Genomic DNA, 22,017 nt, shown 5'->3' on the forward strand with positions numbered 1-22,017 from the left:
TGACTCGAACTCTCTTGCTTTTGTTTTTGACATTCCCTAGCAAAATGCCCATAACTTTGACAGTTAAAGCACCTCACTTTGGTCTTGTCGAAACCAACAGTCCTCCCTACAAACTTCCTTCCTGTTCTATTCATGAATATCTTCACTCGTCGAGAAATCATGGCCATTTGCCATTGCAAATCCATCTCTTCAAGATCATCAGGGTCAATCTGATCATAATCTTCATCTAAAGTAGCAGGATCAGATATCTTCCCCTAGATATAGTTCTCATAAGAAGCAACGAATGAGGCAAGTAGAGCAAGATGTTCTTCATCAGACTTCACACTCATAGGCATCGACTTAGCACTACTACTCTGCTTAGAAGCTGATGTTTTCTTGGCTCCTGTTGATCCTCCTGAAGCAGCTACAAAACAAACATCACCATCCTCATTCACTGTGACCTGCTCATTCTCACAAGATAGAAACGCAGTAGCAGAGTCGTTAGAAGCGTTGTGAGATGAAGAAGATGTAAGCCCATTGTAAATCGCTGGATCTTGAACCTGATCATATCCAGTGTCTTTCTTCTTCATACTGAGCTCATAAGCTCTCAGCTTTCCAGCTACTTCTTCCAACTCCTTTGTCTCATAATCTGCTTCTCCCTTGATCATGAGAGTGTAGATATCCCACTTGGTAGGTAAGGCATCGAGCAGCTTGTCATTCTTCTCTACGTTAGAATAGCAATCGATCTCATAATTTTCCATTTCTGACATCAGATGGTAGTAACGAGTGTCCTCAAGTGACTCATGTTTCATGTACTTGAAAACAGCAAACTGCTTCTTCAGTAGATCAACCTTGTTCTTCTTGACATCTGCATTTCCCACGTATCTTTTCTCTAATGCATCCCATATATCCTTTGAATTTATGTACTTCTTGAAGGTATGCTTGATGCTATCAGGTAAGGACATCTTTATAGCAGCCAAGGCTCTCTTTTCAGCCCCATACATCTTTTTATCAGCCTCTTGCATGTTCACATAGGCAGTTCTACGTGGTCTACCCTCGAAGTCGTGTGTTGGGTTTGTGTACCCATCTTCAATGCATATCCACATGCGTGTGTCCTGATATTCAATAAAGGATTGAAAACGATCCTTCCATGTCAAATAATTTTCCACCTTCATCATCTTAGGTGGTTTGTTGGTAGTGCCAACCTCATGCTCCATTCTCAAAAGCTCATTCAAACTAGACATGTTCGACATTTTAACGTAACAGACTGATAAAACCGTACAAAAATTCTCCGAAAACAGTGGTTACCAAATTACACCGTTAGAATCGTCTTGAAAAGACGAATCCAATGACATATAATGTCGAAAACCGAATTCGGGATTTTTTTTTGTCCTAAAAATGCAAGGAATTCAACGGTGCAGACGGTTTCTTCAGATGAGTTACGGTTCACTTTCTATTTTCGAAAACGTGAATTTTTAGTTACGCTTGCCAAAAAATCTTCCACCTTTCTAATTCCTCTAATAAATTCGCTGGTAAGTCAATTTAAATTCGCTGGTCTGTTACTTGTTCAATTTCGCTGGTCAAAGTTCGCTGAAAGGTTAATTTTGCTGTCAAGTTCGCTGGTCAATTTCGCGATTACGACGACTGGTAAATTCGCCGAAAACCGTAGTAATTTCGCTGTGGATAATTACACGGTTACCAAAGTCGCCTTTGGATTTAACTTCGCCAGTCACCGAGATATCAAGTCTCAAATTCGCTGATCAGTCTGCGAATTTGTTAAAATCGCCTATAGTCAAATTCGCTGGCCCAGTAACTTTGGAAACTTAATCTGTTCATAATTCTGAAGATTCTATCTCCTCTCCAACACAAATCTGCAAAATCAAACAACCTGATCAGCTCAAAATTTTCGAAAAATATGAAGAACTGATGGAAAAACACGAAGAACAGTCTTCGAATCTTTAAGTCTATCAGCCGAAAACTTTTCCCGAATCAACAAAGTCTTTCCAGAAATCCTGCAAAACAGCAATCAAACAAAGCAGAAGATCAAAAACAGCCAAAATTTCAAAAATTTTCATCAAACCAGCCAAAAAATTTCGAAACCCTAATTTTTCAGGTTTCAAAAATTTTGAAAAACTTCCTTTTTCAGCAGCCAACAATTCTGAACCGAGCCTTTAAGAGCCTAATGCTCTGATACCAATTGTAGGTCCCCTTGAATCGTATGGATCTTCACAGAATTGTCAATCTAATCAAGAGTGCGGAATCCTCTTGATCAGAATATCACAGAATGAGTAGAAACAGAAATCAGCAATTCACAATCAAACTGGGTTTTTATTGATTATCAATCTCACGAATTACAATCAATCAAAACCCTAACACACACAAACCATGTCACCCATCTTCCATGTTGCCACCTTTACCATGTCACCCATCTTCCATTTTGCCACCCTTAATCTTGTTATGCCACATGTTAAAACACCAATCCTTCCATTAGAGCTTCATAGGACACTTGTCTTGCTCACATGAACCTTTGAATACTATAAATACCCACCATAAGTCCATAATTTCTTCACCCCACTCATTTCTTACTCCTAAACTTCTTGTGGAGCTCCTTTCTACCGTTAGGAACTTCCTTCTGGGGTTATAAGTTCTCTTCAAATGTAGGTAAGTCCATACCTTAGTCTATTTCAGTTTATTAGCTAGTTATTAGCCGAAAGTCAAGCAGTTTGACTTTTATTTTAACTTTCGGTTCCAACCAATTCAGTTAAGTCAAAGTTTAAATTGAACTTTGCAACGTGATCAAAATAATGAGGGTATTAATCTCCTATGGTTATACCCTCTAATCATCATGTTTAGCAGGCGAAATGACGAGTCAAACAAGCATTAAATAAAAGTCAAAAACATAAGTTATTGATCGGAGTGTCGCGCTCCAGTCAAAGATAATATTTATAAGCCCAATTTACCTTTAACTATGTGTTAGTGGTAGCAAGGGGTCGAACCACGAAGAGTATGTGGTTTGTGTGTGGATTTGATTGAATTAAAATAATTGTCACGTGTTATGAAGCTTGCTAGAATATTTTATGTTTTTGTTTAATTGAGAGAAGTGAAGTTAAACTAAGTGAATTGATTAAATAGGTTAATAACTAATGATTAACGCTTACGAGAAAATTGGTTACTAGAACAATAATAATAAAAAGGAATCACACCCGGTTTTGGTAATTGCTAACCTAGGATTTCTACAAGTTTTAGATTCAACTCAAATGCATTCGATTAACGGATTTAGTGTACCGTGACTTCAGTGCTAATAACTATCAACGTCCCGAAGAACGGACAAGAATACACTTTCTAAGCAACACAAGTAAATCCTAACCACGACAATGCACAATTACATATCACCATTTCGCAAAGTCATAACTTTTAACATCGTTCGACAATTTACGAACTCGCAACAAATGTAACACTATGGTCAAAAGTTACAAAAATCAAAAACAAATTGTCACTAAGTTGAAACAAGAACAATTCGAAACCCTATAACTAACAACTACCTACGCCGGGGTGAAACAGAGATGATTAGCCGCTCATGGTTGAAAAAGCTTGATCACCGGATGTTTGGAGCTTGGTGAAGATCATCTTGAAGCTTGAAATATGGAAAATTGGTGGATGGTGAAGGTCTTGTGATGGATGATGATGAATAGATGGATGAATAGATTGAAGGTTAGGGTTTGGAATCAAGATTGATATGATGATGATATTCTCTTGATTCGGGTTGTTGATGTTAGATGATGGAATGGTAGATGATTGGCCAATGAAATTAGGCTCCAAGATAAAGTTCAAAACTCAAAATCAAATGTAACACACGAAATCAATGCAAGAGAACCAATAAAACTCGAACTTAACCCCCAAATCAGCAAAATCGCGTTTCAGGAATTGACAAGCCGTCGCCGACGGCCCTCAACCCGTTGGCGACGGGCTTTGGATTTTATGTCTCCGTCCGACGCCTTAACTTCCTGGATACGAACAAATCTGGCCGACGGGTATTTTAAAGGGGCGTCGCCGACGGCCTGGGACCCGTCGGCGACGGGCTCTCCAAAGCTCATCCCTGATTTTTCATTTCTTCGCTCCCGTTTGATCCGTAAGGCTTCCCGGTGGTCCGTTTATCGCTCTGGTGTCCCTTAAAGCTCCCGAAAAGCTCCTTAAACTTCATTAAACCTGCACAAGCACAAGTCTACTTAAACGTAGGCCATTCAAGATTAAAACCCACATAAAAACATAAAGTTACACAATAACGAGAACCGGTTTTCAACCACGTATCACATCCCCACACTTGTCTTTTGCTTGCCCTCAAGTAAATCTGTTTTTCACTTTCACGTGGGTCGAACAACGAATACACTCCCCATTCCCGAGACAAAGGTTAAGGTCTATTGTCATACAAAAGTCCACATTCTTTACAATTTCCACATATTTACCGGTAAAGTGAATAATCACATATAATAATGGTTATCCAAGATTAACCCGCCCGTAAAACTAACAAGTCATGCATATCCCTCACAATGTTCTCTCCACTCGGCTTATAATTTGGCTAATGTGTATAATGTATTAGCACTTCAATCAATTAATCACTCAAAACCGGTTAGAACACGTACCCACATAGGCTTGCAACTCAATCATTCTCCACCACCGATCACGAATACTAAGCACAAGTCAAAAGGTCTTTGAAGGGTTGTAACGGGGCTAGGCTAAGGGTAGGGAATAAGATATTTTAAAGTGGCTAAGGTGATGAAAATTCGATTTTTATTACAACGCAACTATTCTAAACTCAAGTAAACTATAAACATCACTCCAAGGCAATGATTTTCGCCTTTTATTCAATAACTAGAAAGACATATTTTTGGATTTTTCTCAATGATTTTTCATTCTTTTTCACGACATTTTCTGATTTATATATATATATATATATACATATATATATATATAAATCACAACTATACAACTTAAACTCCTATAATTGAATTTTCATCACACGGGTTTAAAAAGAAAAGGCTTATGGTTATGGGCTAAATGGGTTGTCAAACGAAAGGTTTAGGCTCAAAGTTGGCTACTAGGGGATAATTTTTGGGTAAGGATATAAAAATGGTGTGAAAAGGAAAAGGTTTGCCTAATGCCTTAATCATTCTCGTGTTTGTATTCGGTCTATGGTCTCGAACGTATCAAAAGTTGCAAGTTCTACAATACGCGACTAATGGTCCACTCAAACAAAGAAACATGTAAATGCAAATCTATGATATACAAGTGGCTCAAACCTCACGTACAAGGGTATGATATGTGATATGCATGATGTACTAGTTTCTTAGGCGGATTATTCCCAAATAACCACCCGCTAAATACCCGTCATGCTATTAATTTGAACTTGACCATGACAAAAGACCAAATGGGTTATGCCATCCCTCGTTGACTTGGTTACTTGTGCTTTTAAGATCGTTTTTGAAACAAGAAATTTTTGAAAAATTTTTGAAATTTTCCCCCATCCCCACACTTGAGGTAAACATTGTCCTCAATGTGTAGTGTTTAAATGAACGGGTCAAAATCGAAAATTTTTACTACTCCCCCATCCCCACACTTGAGGTAAACATTGTCCTCAATGTGTAGGAACTAGAGTTTTAAAAATGCACAAGGGATGTGATACGACTAACCTTCCCAACATTTCACCCCGGAAAATACAATACAAAATACAATCCACTTATTCCTAACTAAGAATCAAAGTAAAAGGAAACACATGCACCTGATTTTTTTTTTCGCTTGATACTCATATCTCCTTCGTCTCTTCATAAAAACGGTTGTCCCGCGAACATGTTGTACCTACAAATTCTAATCCTTGTGTAGAAGTATGCTTCTCACAACTATCAAAATTTGTTAGTTACCTAGTTCTACCCTTTTTATGAAACACGTTACCAAGCCATGCATTATTTCACTTCGATTTATGTGGAAAATAATTTACAACAACAACAAACCTGACTCACTTTCGTAGGAATCACGGTTGCATTTAGCGTATGCAACAAGCCCTTTTAAACCCCCCAATAGCTTGGGAGGACGAGTAGGTCTCGTGAGGGTTATATAGGGAACACACCCACAACGTTCATTTAACTAGGCATAAATTAAATAAAAACGACAAAAAAATAAAGAACCAAAGTATACAACAACAACAACACAAAACATACCATACCTCTACCGCTGATATCGCTCGTTGGGATCAACTGGCGGGTTTGGCTGGTATTGATAACCAGTGAGGGCCTCAAACATCTCCCTATAGTTATCGAGTGGACTCTGTTCCCCTTGAGGCGGTGGTTGGTACGGAATCGGGATAAAGCTAGAGCCTACCGCTTCGGGCCAGTGAGGAGTCGGGTCGGATGGGCCTTGTGGGTGGGGAAGATCGGGGTAATTGGTCCATCCCGAGTGTTCGGCATATGGGAGACCAGCTTGATAGTCTCTTTGGTGTCGCTCCTGATCGTGGAGCACCTTGGCATTATTAATAGCCATTTGTTGAGAGACATACAAGGCACTCCAGCGGCGTTGTTCCAATTCTCTTGTTTCATTTTGACGCGTTGCCTCTGCTTCTTCCCATGCCCATCTTCGGGCTGCCTCATCCTCTTGCATCTTCGCCAACTGTTCCATGTGTGACCTCTGCATTGCTTGGAACAGTTGTTTCTCTTCCACAAACTTATTCATTCTCTCCCGATGGGCTGCTTGAACTGCCCAAAACTCCTGCATTTGGGGTCCCTGTGCCTCCTCCCAGGCTTCCCTCCTTCGGTTATACTCTCGGCCTTCACCTATGCATGCAGAGACATTGTCATATATCTCTTGCTGTCCCCGATCAAAATTTTTGTAGGAGGGCACCCGTCTAATGTTCACAAAGCCCGCCACATCTGCATTAATTTCCCTATGCAGCCTCATGTATCTTTGTCTTGATCTTTGTGGACCGGAGGGTTCAGCTTCCTCCTCTTCGTCACCCATTTCTTCGTCTTCTCCCGATTCCGGTGGTGCCCCTGAAGTAAGAAACTCATACTTATGACCCATCCCGTCGGTCACAACATACTTGTTCCCTGAGAGATTAACCTCTATCTTCCAGTTCTTCTTCATGGAGGCCTTGTTAATTTCCTCCAACGGTTTAGTTACCCATAGTGATTCCGGTGGTAGGCAATTTTGTTGAACGATCATGGCACTAATGAGGCGTGCGTATGGGATGAAACGCCTCTGTGACGATTCCCGAGTAGCCCATGTATTCATCATCACTATGTGCCTCCATGATAGTGTAGGAGTCCCGTATAACAAAGAATGTACCAACCTACAATCACTCGCTCTAACACCTCCTCGATCGCCAAACCTCACCAAAACATTCTCGATGGAAATCCCTTGGAGAATCTTTCCCTCAATCGTCATTTGAATTCTCTTTGCTTCTCCTCTGTCGTTGTAAGGTAAGACAACCGCTATCATCTGGTCGGGGTCATCACTGTTCATGTGATTATCCAAAAATCGCTCAATGGATGGGTAATCGTATGCTTACACTCCCAAGGAGTCAAAACGCGCAATACAATTCATTGTTTCGAAGGACATTGTCATGTTCCCTCAGCTAGTCTTCCCCACCAATCTCCACTGCGATGGAGGTTCATTTTTGTTCATGAGCTTCAAAGTGGATAACCATTCACACACCTCTGCTAAATACACCCAGGAGGTGTTGTCTTCACACCAGTCAAGGACTCTTTCCCAACCTTGACATTCGAACATCTGCACAATCCCAATTTGTCGAAACTCTTCCACGTTTACAACCCGTTCACATACCACCCTTACCGGAACTGAGGTGTTCACATTGTTTACCATCTTCCACTTCCATAACTTAGCCTCCAACTTCCGATCCTGATAGCCTGATAATGGTTTGTTTTTCTCTTCATCCCAGACTTTGGCGCTTTTGCTATCCCTAAACTTTGCCCACTCCCAATCCTGCCTATACAATCTCGCATCATTCTCTTCTACGGAGCTTAGCTGCTCCCACTTCTTCGGTATTAAACCGGAAGAAGAACCCACACCGATGATGAAGCTTGCCCTGTAGTATTTTGTCTTTTACCACCAGCCATAACTACAATCACAAACAAGCAAAACATCAATATAACTCAACCTTCACTAAACTCTCAAACTTTGAACATGATATGTAATGTTGAAATTTTAATTAACAAGTGAATGTAAAATCGCCTTTTTAAACTTCCAAAGTCACTCATTTTATCATATACTTATCAATTTTTACTTGTTAACTTGCAATGTTTTATAAATTCAACAAGTTTCAACATCACCTTCATGTTCAATCATGTAAATAACAAGTGTAATCACTTCACTATGGTTATAACATGCTCAAATTCTATCCAAAACAACTAATCATACTAAAACTCATGCAAGAACAACATACATTGTTTAAACAACCTACTCTTAGACAAAAGAATCTAAAATTTCGGAAGAAAAACAACTAAGCATATGATAATTATGCATAAAGTTCAGCAAATCCATACCTTTGTGTTGTTTGAACAAGAACAACTATGAAAAGATGTAAAGCAACAAGATTGATGAACACCCCTTCAAAAACACAAATTTACATGCCCAGAAATCTTGCAAACTAGCAAGAATTGATGAAAACCGTGTTGGGGGTTTTGTTCCTCTCGAAAAATCACCCAAGATGGACTCAAGAATCAGATGAATTGATGGGGAATTGAGAGAGTTATGAGAACTTGAAGGTTTTTAGGGTTCTTGAAGAGTAATGGAGAAGAAGAAGTGAGAAAGAAGGTGAGGAGAGAGAGTGACCAAGGGTTTTTGAGAAATTGAATGGTGGAGTGATGTTATGGGGCAGTTGTGTGGTGAAAATCGACTTTAAGTTGTGTTTTAGGGTGTTTAGAAAGGTCTAGGTTCGGGTTTATTGTGCAAAAACGAAGCTGGTCCGTAGTGCAAACAGGTGCCCGTCGCCGACGGACCCCAACCCGTCGCCGACAGGTTCTCGTTTGGTCGTGTTTGGCCGACGGCTTAAGCTCCTGGATACGGGGTTTGGCACCCGACGGAACAAATGAGAGCCCGTCCGGGACGGGCACCACCCCGTCGCTGACGGGTAGTGGTTATTTTTTTTTATTTTTTTTTTATGAAAAATAGAGAGGATTTTATGAACTTTTACTAAAGGAGCTATATACATCAAAAATTCCTAAAAATTATTAAAAATCTTTTTGTGATTTTTTATAAGTTAAATTTTGAAAACATGAAAACCGTTAACGGCCCTACCACCCCCCCGAAAAATCGTGTATTGTCCCTAATACACCTAACAAAGCCTAAACACATACCTTGTGTCTTCATGACCCGTTCGGAATGTCCGGACTTCACACAATCAAGAGAGATTAGTATGAAACGAAAACGATTATATCCAACACACAAACAATTAAATAGTTATACATAACTTTACACGAAACGTTACCGGTCCTTTTCATTCGACCTTATAAACCGGGACGCTTACCACGAAGCTCACCGATTCCTTGTTTTCATCCACATTCTCGTTACCATCGAGAAACGGTTTTAGCCGATGACCATTTACCGTTTGTCATACCCCATCCTTCGGGTCCTCGATGGTAACATCACCCAATTGTCCGACCCGGGTGATAACATAGGGTCCCATCCATTTGCTCCGGAGCTTTCCGGGAAAGAACTTGAGCTTCGAATTGTAAAGCCACACCTTTTGGCCCACCTCGAACTCTTTCGTTCTCAACTTGGCATCATGCGCTTTCTTCATCCCATCCTTGTACTTAGACGCGCATTCATATGCCATTTTCCTTAGCTCCTCCAACTCGCATAGCTTGAGTTTCCTTTCCTTACCTGCATCATCATATCGAACATTAACTTCCTTAATAGCCCATAATGATTTGTGCACGAGTTCAACCGGTAAATGACAATTTTTACCGTAAACCAACCGGTAAGGTGTGGTGCCTATGGGTGTCTTATGTGCCGTGCGGTAGGCCCATAAAGCATCGTTCAACTTAATTGACCAATCCTTACGGTCCGCCCGCACGGTCTTTTGCAAAATCTCTTTGATTCGCCTATTTGACACCTAAACTTGCCCGCTTGTTTGCGGGTGATAGGGGGTAGCAATTCTATGGTCAACACCAAACCGTTTTAAGAGTTTCCCAAACCGAAAGTTTTTGAAATGAGATCCTCCATCACTTATAATGACACGAAGAATCCCAAACCTTGAAAAAATGTTGGTTTGAACGAAACTACAAACTACGGAGTGGTTGTTCGTCTTGGTAGCTATTGCTTCAACCCACTTTGACACATAGTCAACGGCCACCAAGATGTACAAATTACCATAAGAATTGGGGAATGGGCCCATGAAATCAATACCCATACATCGAAAACATCGACTATAAGGATTGGTTGCATGGGCATCTCATCCCTTTTTGAAATACCCCCTATTTTCTAGCACTCTATATAATTCTTCGAAAACTCATCCGCATCTTTAAAAATAGTAGGCCAATAAAGACCACTATTCAACACTTTATGACCCGTTTTGTGACCACTAAAATGGCCACCACATGCAAACGAGTGTAGATGCTGCAACACGCTTGGAATCTCTTCGTCATCTATGCATCTTCTGATCACTTGATTCGCACACTCCTTCCACAAGTGCGGTTCTTTCAACCGATAGTACTTGATTTGGGACATGAAGTGTTGCCTCTTCCGTCTATCCCAATGTGCTGGCATATCACCTGTAACAAGATAATTGACAGTGTTAGCATACCATGGCAATTTATCTAATTTCATTATGTGCTCATCTGGGAAAGACTCGTTGATCTCTAAAGACTTCGGATCCTCTTCGACCATCAACCGGGACAAGTGGTCCGCTACCGCATTCTCGATACCCTTTTTGTCCCGTATCTCCAAATCAAATTCTTGAAGCAACAACACCCATCGGATTAACCTCGGTTTTGCATCCTTCTTCTCCATGAGGTACCTAACTGCAGTGTGATCAGAATAGATAATCACTTTACTACCCCATATATAAGACCGAAATTTATCCAATGCATATACCACTGCAAGTAGCTCTTTTTCGGTGGTGGTGTAATTTAATTGTGCATCCGAAAGAGTCTTAGTTGCGTAGTATATGGCAACGGGTTTCTTATCGACCCGTTGTCCCAACACGGCCCCCACCGCATAATCACTTGCATCGCACATAATTTCAAAAGGTAAAGACCAATTTGGCGATTGCAAGATTGGGGCCTCCACTAACTTCTCTTTCAAATTGTTAAAAGCGTTTTGGCAATTTTCATTCAAATCAAACGGTTGGTCTTTTAACAACAAATTGCATAAAGGTTTGGTTATATCACTAAAACCCTTAATAAACCGCCGATAAAACCCCGCGTGACCTAGAAATGACCTAATACCTTTAACAGTCGTGGGATACGGTAAAGTAGATATAACTTGTACCTTAGCACGATCAACCTCTATCCCATGACTTGACACCACGTGCCCCAACACAATTCCCTCTTGAACCATAAAATGGCTCTTTTCCCAACTTAAAACCAAACTAGTTTCGACACACCTTTTTAACACTTTATCTAGTTGGTCCAAACAAGCTTCAAAAGATGACCCAAAAATTGAGAAATCATCCATGAAGATTTCCAACGACTTCCCCACCATATCTGAAAAGATACTCATCATACACCTTTGGAAGGTGGCGGGGGCGTTATATAATCCAAACGGCATTCGCCTAAATGCGAAAGTGCCGTAGGGACAAGTAAACGTGGTCTTTGCTTGGTCTTTCAGATGGATGGCAATTTGGTTATAACCAGAATAGCCATCTAAAAAACAATAAAATTTTTGTCCGACAATTTCTCAACTATTTGGTCAATGAATGGTAAAGGAAAATGATCTTTGGAAGTTGCGGTATTCAACTTCCTATCATCAATGCAAATTCGCCACCCGGTTACCGGCCGAGTGGCTACCTCTTCACCTGCGTCATTTTTGACGACTTGTATACCCGCTTTCTTGGGAACCGTCCATGTTGGGCTCACCCATTGGCTATCCGAGATCGGGTAAATGATACCCGTATCGAGCCATTTCAGCACTTCTTTCTTCACTACCTCCCGCATATTCGGATTTAATCTCCGTTGTGCATCTTGAACGGGAGTCACATTCTCTTCCGTGATGATTTTGTGCATCACCACCGAGGGACTAATACCCTTCAAATCCGCAATGGTCCATCCATTCGCCGCCCGGTGACCAACACCTCCATCAACTTTTCCTCTTGCTCCACGGTTAAATTTGATGCAATAATAACCGGGAGTGTATTGCCTTCACCAACATAAGCATACTTGAGATGCTTCGACAATGCCTTCAACTCAACCTCCGGAGGCTCTACTAAAGACGGCTTCAATTTAGTGTCAATGCTCTCCGGTAAACTTTCAACTTGGTGCGTCCATGTCGGTTTTCCTTCTCGAACTGCAAGCACCTCCAAACTCTTCACTTCCTCGTCTATGCTTCTTTCCACCTCCACCTGTGACCTGTCAAACATATAACTATCCTCCATGGTGTTTTCCCCATACACGACTATGTCGCAAAGAGGTATACACGTGTCAACAATGTCTGCCATATAGCAATCATCATCAACTGGAGGGTTCATAAGTCCGGAAAAAACATGCAACCTCAACCTTCGGTTTCCAAATGTCATGTCAACCGTTCCTGTTCTGCAGTCAATTTGAGCATTTGCAGTTGCTAAGAACGGTCGACCCAAAATCACCGTAGGTTGTTTGGTTGGGTCCTTGGCCACGTAATCAAGTACTAGAAAGTCCACCGGATAGTAAAAACCCTCGATTTTCACTATCACATCCGAAACAACTCCACGGGGTAGTTTGGGTGTCAAATTGGCTAACACCACCGTGGTGTTTGACGACTGAAGTGGACCAAACTCATATTGGTCATTTAAACTACCCGGTAGAATGCTTACGCTAGCACCAAGATCTAGAAGCGCCCGGTTGATTTTAAAATCACCTACTTGAATTGAAATGATAGGCACACCCGGATCTTGGAGCTTAGGTGGAAGTGCACCCGAAAGAATCGAACTCACGTTTTCGGTTAAATCTAATTTCTTTGGAAATTTGTGAGTTCGTTTCTGAGTGCACAAGTCTTTCAAGTACTTAGCATAAGACGGTACTTGTTTGATTGCATCCAAAAGAGGTAAGTTGATTTTGACTTGTTTGAAAATTTCCAACAACTCTTCTTGTTGCGGACCTCTTTTGTTTACAACCTTCTTTATGGGTCCCTTCAATGCTTCGGGATAAGGGGCGGTATTAGCCTCCACACCCTTTTCCTTAGCCTTAGGGACGGGGATGGTCACAACGGGAGTATCATTGTTCTTTTTCAAGTCATTTTTATTTTGACCCGTTTGACCATCCTCATTCTCATCTTCACTAGCATCTTCCACCACCCCTTCAACAAATTGGGGTGGTGGTGTTTTGACACCATTATCAACAACTCGACCACTACGTAAAGTAATTTTATTAATTGGTACCTCACGTGTGTTCCTTGAGCTTGACCCTTGATGCTTAGGGTTCACCGTTGTGTCACTTGGAAGCTTCCCCATGCTTCCCCTTATTTGAGCCATTTCCTCCGCGAGTTGGCCCACTTGCTTTGCCAATGCCTCATGTGCTTTATCCCGAATCTCGTTTGTCTTCTTTATCTCCTTAATATCATTGTGAGATTCTTTTTGCATATTCAGCAAAGCATCCATTTTGGCACTCAAGTCATCGCCACCGGTTTGATTGTTCGACCCGCTTCCATTACCGCCTTATTGTTGTAATTCTTTTGGTACCCACCTTGGTAATTTTTGTCCCTACCTTGGTACCCTTGGTTGTAATTTCGTTGATAACCTCCTTGGTTACCACCTTGGCGATTTTGATAGGATGACCCTGTGACAACCCTCACCAAACCAGGTATCCGTACGAATTAATTAATATTTAATTACTGCTTAATTACTGTGCTTGCTTACAATAGTGGGTAAACTGCTACATGATTTCTGAAATATACATAACCATGCATCATACTTTATTAGCTGTCACTCCATTTATTTACACAAACTATAGTGACAAACTTGATGCACAAAAGCACAGTAGCACGATGAACGGATAACCCAGTAAACGTGCTGACATAGCCAGCACCAGGCAGACACTGCCTCTAAGGCCAGTATGAGCCGTAAATAGTTTACTACACTAGTAGGAAGTGTAGGGAAGTGAGGATTGTAGAACTGCGTCACTAGGTATTAGTTATAGTGACCGGATGTGCCTAAGACATGTTTTAAACACAAAATTCTGCACTTTAAAACAAAATTCAGCATTTAAGCTAACTAGTAAAGTGCAAAAACATGGGAAATAATGCTAGACACTTTCCAAAGTGTCGGGAATTCTTTGTGTCACTAAAAATAATAATAAAGACACTTTAAATGCTTATTAAGCACTTTAACGGATCAATATCCAACCGAATAACCGGACTTTACCCGGGATATAAAAATAGTGCCAAAGACATTGTTTATACTTTTTCTGAGCTAGTTATAGTCCCTGAGCAGTATAACTACTTACATAATGCCCGGTGCCCGCTAACCACTAGATATAACATTAAACCCCCACTATTTAACATATTTACCCCACCAAATAATACACTTAACCTTTTCCCCATGAAAATGGCGGCACAACGTGACCCCCTTTTCTCAATTGTCGATCTTCCCATGTGCCACCAAAAGATCCATCAATTCCCCATGTAAATTAACCTTGGGATTGTGTGAAGATTTGGATTGTACTAGCACTCACCCTAATTCTTACATCTAGCACCCCTTAACTACTCACCATTTACCAAAATACTTTCACTTAACCCCTTTTTTTTCCATGTAATCGGTTCTTGTGCCCCCCCCCCCTACGAATTCTTAATGTCAACCACAAGAATGAAATAAGTTTTCCTTCCCCATGCAATCTCTAGTGAGATTGTGATGTGAATATGTATGTACTGTTGTTGACATAATTACCATTGGTTAAAAGGAAAATTAGATTATAAACACCACCTATCATCTTCTTCATTTAACACCAAAAGCAATTCTATTTTTCCACTAAGTAAAGCTCTGCCGAACAACCTCCCACACGCCACCACCTTTTTATTTTCCATTCATTCCATCCAACTATATTACAAGGTGCAAGGAGCCATTTTAGGAGGTGTGGAGCACTCGGATTGTCAAGGACCTCTCTCATTTGTCTTTAACCACCTTGTTTTCGCTTGATTTCTTCCCTAGCCTTGAGCTAGTTGTAAGTGCTTCTAATCACTCTCTTGTTCATGTTTAAAGTGGTTAATAAGAGATTTAACGGATAAAAATCATAAACACTAGAGAACAAAACTTAAAGTCTTGTGAAAATAATGAACATGGTGGTTAAAGAATAAATAATAGTGTAAAACTCATGAATCTTGTTTTGTTATGGTTATTTTATGTTGTTGAATGCTAGTAGTGGAACGGATCGTCATCTAACCATGCAAGATCATGTTCGTGGAACACGAACTAGCATTATGTTAAGTAGTAAAGATACTAGATGACGAACCCTTTCATGCATAAACATGAACTTGTGTAAAATAGTTTTTTTTTTTTTTTTGTAAAATGGAGTTCTAAACTAGTAGATCTATAGATCTACAAGTGGTATTTTCAAAGAACCAAGTGTAAAATGAAATCATGTTTAAAAGCCAGGTCGTTCTTGAAACAAAGGTGTTTTTGTGAACAAACAAGTGTGTAAACACTTGTGAGACAAAAGGTTTTAACAAAGAAATATTTTCGTAATCCTTGAAATAGAAGTTGTAAAATTGCATCTTCTTTAAAAATAAAGCTTTCGAGAAACCGATTTCATTTTGAGGATAGAGAGATCTACTAAAAATATTGGAAAGTTACTACACACTTTTACACAACTTACAAGTTCATGTGTTTGCGATTTATGTATATTTTTGACTAGTTTGATGTTTGAATATTGTTTGTTGATGTTGGGAAAATTTGTTGATTTAATTTTGAAAAGAAAATGATACGCTAATAAGCGTGGCCACCTCCAGTTACAGAGGAAACTCTGGCGAAATTTTTCCAGAAATATAACACTTGGAAATATTTTTACAACAAGTGTTGTGAATATATTTTTAACTTGTTTTCCAAACAAACTTCGCCATGAATTTTTATTACAAAATCTCCAAGTGTCGGAGGTGGAATTTTCGTAAATAAAACTTGCTAAAATATATATTTAGAATATATATATATTTCATAATAGCACTTGTGTGATTTTATGATTATTTTGTGAACTACATAAATATTATTTTTAGAGTAAACATAATATTACTGGAACATACTGAATATTAACGACTCCAAAATATAGCAACGCCCTCACAATAAATATTTAAGTTACACCGGTATTATTATTACCACCCGAACTTTACAATGTAACTTATGTAATTTCGGTAAAATACTCGTAAGTGTGTATTTTGATAAAAGTATTATTTTGGAATATGGTATGGAATAAAATAAAATATAATATTTTTGGGAAAAATAATTATATTTTGGAGATAGAATGTTTTAAACGAATAAATTAAAATATATTATATTAAGTGGGACTTAATAATATATTCATGGAATTATATAAACGCACATGTATTAAAACCCCCATCCTTGGGAAGGAATATATTTACCAAATAATTAAGAAGAGTAAATACGAAATACTTGTCTAACTATTTCCCACAAACTAAATCCTTAAGCTAAGGCACGACCGTCCGTCTAATAGAAGTTAATACGTGTAGGTCGTCGCACAACAGGTTGACTGGGAGATTACTAGTTAGAGACGCACTACGGTGAGTTCATGTCCCCCTTTTCTCTAAACTGTTTTCATTTTTTAAACTGCGGGGGTGAAATACATGTTATTATGATTATGAGTACTTTTACACATGGTATGATTAGCGTAAGGAGGGTTACTACTTAGATCATGTGAGTGAGTAGGCGGGAACTGAAGGCCATTAATCCTCAGTGTAGGACCGAGGGACAATAGCGGTAGATCTATCTGGGTGTAGCGAGCCCAGCCCCAGGCCCAACAGTACGGACCTCGGGGTGACTTGGTGCCCGACGTAAAAATCTTCTAGGTTTGAGTCTTCCTACTGCACTTCACACGTATCAATGGCCTTGCAAACCATTGATGATCTCTTTATTTCCTTATTTGCTACATACCAGGGATTTTATACTTACAAAAGTTTTACATACTCACTACACATGAACTCGCTCAACATTTTTGTTGATTTTTTCAACTTACATGTATTTCAGGGAACTAAGGATCTGGCACGGTATGCTACGTTTTCACGCTGCGTAGAGTTATGAGGTCATCCAAGTTTAGGGGATGTAGCTTTTACTTGGACGAGTCACAGTCCTTAAACTACGTTTGTTTCATGTTGGTGTCTAAGTCTTATAAACAATGTTTTTCTTTTGTAGTGTTGTAAACTCGATGCATGTGTCAGCGTTTCAAACAATGTTGTGGTATTTTGTTTTAAGACTTTAATCAATGGATGATCTGCATGATTTTACTTTCATATAGCTTGTTGTGATTAAGCCATGGTATTAAGAAGTCACACCAAATTAACGCACGCTTCCGCAAAGCCAAGGTGTGACAGACCCGCTTTGACCTCCTTGATTACCCGATTGAAAATTCGGGTTCATTTGATTTGAGGCATTACCATATCGGAAATTAGGGTGATTTCTCAAACCCGGATGGTAAGTGTTGGAGTTCATGTCATATTGCTTCCTATCTCCGTACACTTGGTTGACTTCCTCAGTGTAGTCACTCGGCCCCGTTGGACATTGTTCTGCTCTATGTCCAATATCACCACACTCTTCACATACCTCGAATTCAACCGCATTCACTTCCTTTTTCTTCATTCGAGCCATTTCCCGCTCTAAGGTGGAAATCCAATCTTTAGGGTCGAGATCGGGAAGTGACCGGGAAATGGGATGCTTCTTAGCTCGATCGGCCGATTCTTTCTCTTTCGAACGTTTACTCATCCGTTCCAAAAACTCCCAATCATCATCTTCATGGTTGCTTAGAAGGGTCCCATTGCTCGTTGATTCAAGTCGGTTCCATGTGTTGTCATCTAGACCCCGTACAAAGCACTTGACCAACTCCCACTTCTCTATTTGATGATGTGGGCACTTTCGCATCAACTCCCTAAATCTCATGAAGGCTTCATGCAACGGCTCGCCCGATAATTGGCGAAAAGACCTAATTTCATCACGAGCATCATCGGTCTTTGCCATAGAATAGTATTCATCTAGAAAAGCTTGTTGCATTTCTCCCCATGTGTGAATGCTATTGGCCGGGAGTGTAAGGAACCATTGCTTCGCTTTGTCTTTCAATGAGAATTGGAACAAGCGAAGTTTAACCTCCTCTAGTGCAAAGTTGTGCCCCCCCCGATAGTGTTGCAAACCGAAGAAAATTCCGCCAAATGCGTATACGGCTCATCGTTGGACCTTCCATTGAAATGAGGAGGTATGTTGATGTAATGTGGTTTACAATCAAACATCCTTCTCTCACAAACGATTGGTGAATCGTTTTCGGTGACAACCGGCCTAAAACGGTCATTCCTTCTTTCATCCCTTCTTTCATTCCTACCTTGATTACCTCTTTGATTGCCACCCCCCACAAAACGAGGAATCTGGTTATGGTGAGCATTGTTGTTATTGTTGCGAACCCCACCATTCCGGTTCCGTTGATAATCATTTTGTGGTTGACGGTTGTTCTCATAACCATCATTTCTTCCGTCCCCATAAGCATAGTCGTCATCCCCAACATAATTGGCATTTCGATAGCCAAATTCTTCATCTTCATATCCTCTTGCATTGTAGCCATTACCCCGATTGATGTAACCCCAATCTTCATCATCGTCCACTCGATCATCATAGTAACCCCCATCATCCGAATTTTCTGTATGAATGCTTACATGTTCCGGCGATTGATAACCGGGAACACTATAAGGCTCATCATCGGGGATTGCATTCCTTAAGTCATCGATGTTGAAAAATGGGTCTTCATTCGCGGGATTGCCGCGATCACGATTACCTCTACGATCAGAATTGACATTCCGATCATCAAGGTTGATGGGTAAGGAAGCTTGTCGATGAAGGGTTTGTTGTTGGGGTGTTCGTTGGGTGTTATTGGGATTTTGATTTTTTGAAAGGTGGTGTGGGTGGTTTAGCGTTGACATTACCACCCGGTTGCTCTTGAGGTATAGGTTGGACGTTTTGGGCAGGATTGAAGTTGCTTCGGTATTGATATTGGTTCTGGTTTTGGTTTTGGTTGGAGTTTTGGTTCGCCATTGAATCGGTTTCAATGGTTGGTGTGAGTTGTGGTGTTTGGTTGGTTTGATTAGAAGCAAGTGTTGCTTCTAACCGGCTTGCTAGGTTTCTTCTTGCTACTCTTTCGATTTCCGGTTCGTAGACTAAAGGTGAAGTCCTCCTGGAGTTCCGCGTATGCATGCACCACCTGTAACCTGCACAAGTAACACACCCCGCGTAACAAGGAAAAAAGACAAGTACAAAAAGAAAGCTAAACAATTTAAACAGATAATCACGCAAATTCAAACAATAATCCAAACACAAAGCGCACGCACTCCCCGGCAACGGCGCCAAAATTTGATCGGAGTGTCGCGCTCCGGTCAAAGATAATATTTATAAGCCCAATTTACCTTTAACTATGTGTTAGTGGTAGCAAGGGGTCGAACCACGAAGAGTATGTGGTTTGTGTGTGGATTCGATTGAATTAAAACAATTGTCACGTGTTATGAAGCTTGCTAGAATATCTTTATGTTTTTGTTTAATTGAGAGAAGTGAAGTTAAACTAAGTGAATTGATTAAATTGGTTAATAACTAATGATTAACGCTTACAAGAAAATTGGTTGCTAGAACAATAATAATAAAAAGGAATCACACCCGGTTTCGGTAATTGCTAACCTAGGATTTCTACAAGTTTTAGATTCAACTCAAATGCATTCGATTAACGGATTTAGTGTACCGTGACTTAGGTGCTAATAACTATCAACGTCCCGAAGAACGGAAAAGAATACACTTTCTAATCAACACAAGTAAATCCTAACCACGACAATGCACAATTACATATCACCATTTCGCAAAGTCATAACTTTTAACATCATTCGACAATTTACGAATTCGCAACAAATGTAACACTATTGTCAAAAGTTTCAAAAATCAAACACAAATTGTCACTAAGTTGAAACAAGAACAATTCGAAACCCTAGAATTAACAACTACCTACACCGGGGTGAAACCGAGATGATTAGCCGCTCATGGTTGAAAAAGCTTGATCACTGGATGTTTGGAGCTTGGTGAAGATCATCTTGAAGCGTGAAATATGGAGAATTGGTGGATGGTGAAGGTCTTGTGATGGATGATGATGAATAGATGGATGAATAGATTGAAGGTTAGGGTTTGGAATCAAGATTGATATGATGATGATATTCTTTTGATTCGGGTTGTTGATGTTAGATGATGGAATGGTAGATGATTGGCCAATGAAATTAGGCTCCAAGATAAAGTTCAAAACTCAAAATCAAATGTAACTCACGAAATCAATGCAAGAGAACCAATAAAACTCGAACTTAACCCCCAAATCAGCAAAATCGCGTTTCAGGAATTGACAAGCCGTCGCCGACGGCCCTCAACCCGTCGGCGACGGGCTTTGGATTTTCTGTCTCCGTCTGACGCCTTAACTTCCTCGATACGAACAAATCTGGCCGACGGGTATTTTAAGGGGGCGTCGCCGACGGCCTGGGACCCGTCGGCGACGGGCTCTTCAAAGCTCATCCCTGATTTTTCATTTCTTCGCTCCCGTTTAATCTGTAAGGCTTCCCGGTGGTCCGTTTATCGCTCCGGTGTCCCTTAAAGCTCCCGAAAAGCTCCTTAAACTTCATTAAACCTGCACAAGCACAAGTCTAGTTAAACGTAGGCCATTCAAGATTAAAACCCATATAAAAACATAAAGTTACACAATAACGAGCACCGGTTTTCAACCACGTATCAGTTATCCATTTTACGACGATGGACCTTTTAAGCATCTAAACTATAAATTTTGATATCATAACAGTTTTGGCATGTCCAACTCGTCATTTTCAGTTTAGCACTCTATTCCATGTCGAAAGTCAAGCAATTTGACTTTTGCTTTGACTTTCGATTCTGACCCGTATGGTCTACCTTAGAATCCGATCAAGCCCATCATTATGACCATAATAATATAAAGTATAACCCTCTGTGATTATACTGGTCATGTCGTTTGATGGGTCAATTGACGAGTCAAAGTTATATATTTTAAAAATGTCAAAAATACCCTTTTAAAAATGAGATTAGTTTGAAAAAATAGGTGTCGGGTGAAATGAACAAGGGTATTTCATCCGACATTTAAAAAAATAGATGTATGAGATTAGTTTTAGAGAAATGGTTTAGGTTTGAATTGTGAGAGAAATGGTTGATTTTAAATGGGTTGAATGGAGCGGTTAAATAAAGAAAATTTAGTTTTTTTTTTAATTAAACGGCATTATAGCCATTATTATGTTTCAAACGCTCAAAAAATTCATTCCACGCATGCGGTAACAAGTCTCCGGGTTTTTGATTCACCACGGGGATGACGGGGTCTGCGACGGTGTTACCGCACGGTAAGTCCACTCATGGCCCCCACTTCACCCATGCACCCGTTCACCTTTAGGTTGGAGGGCATGGAATGGAGCCGCTAGGGCTTCATTGTGCCACCTCAGCTTCACCTCACCAATACCGTGTAGCCTTATAACGTTGTGATGAATGATTTGTTAAATAACTTCTTCAAATTCACATCAATGAAAGAGGTATGCTCAAGGGAACGTGAAGGTAGATTGAAAAAATGAAGAGGCCAAAAGAATTGCATGGACGTTAATCACGTT

The sequence above is a fragment of the Helianthus annuus genome, chromosome 16 (genome assembly GCF_002127325.2).
Source record: "Helianthus annuus cultivar XRQ/B chromosome 16, HanXRQr2.0-SUNRISE, whole genome shotgun sequence".
Lineage (NCBI taxonomy): Eukaryota > Viridiplantae > Streptophyta > Magnoliopsida > Asterales > Asteraceae > Helianthus > Helianthus annuus.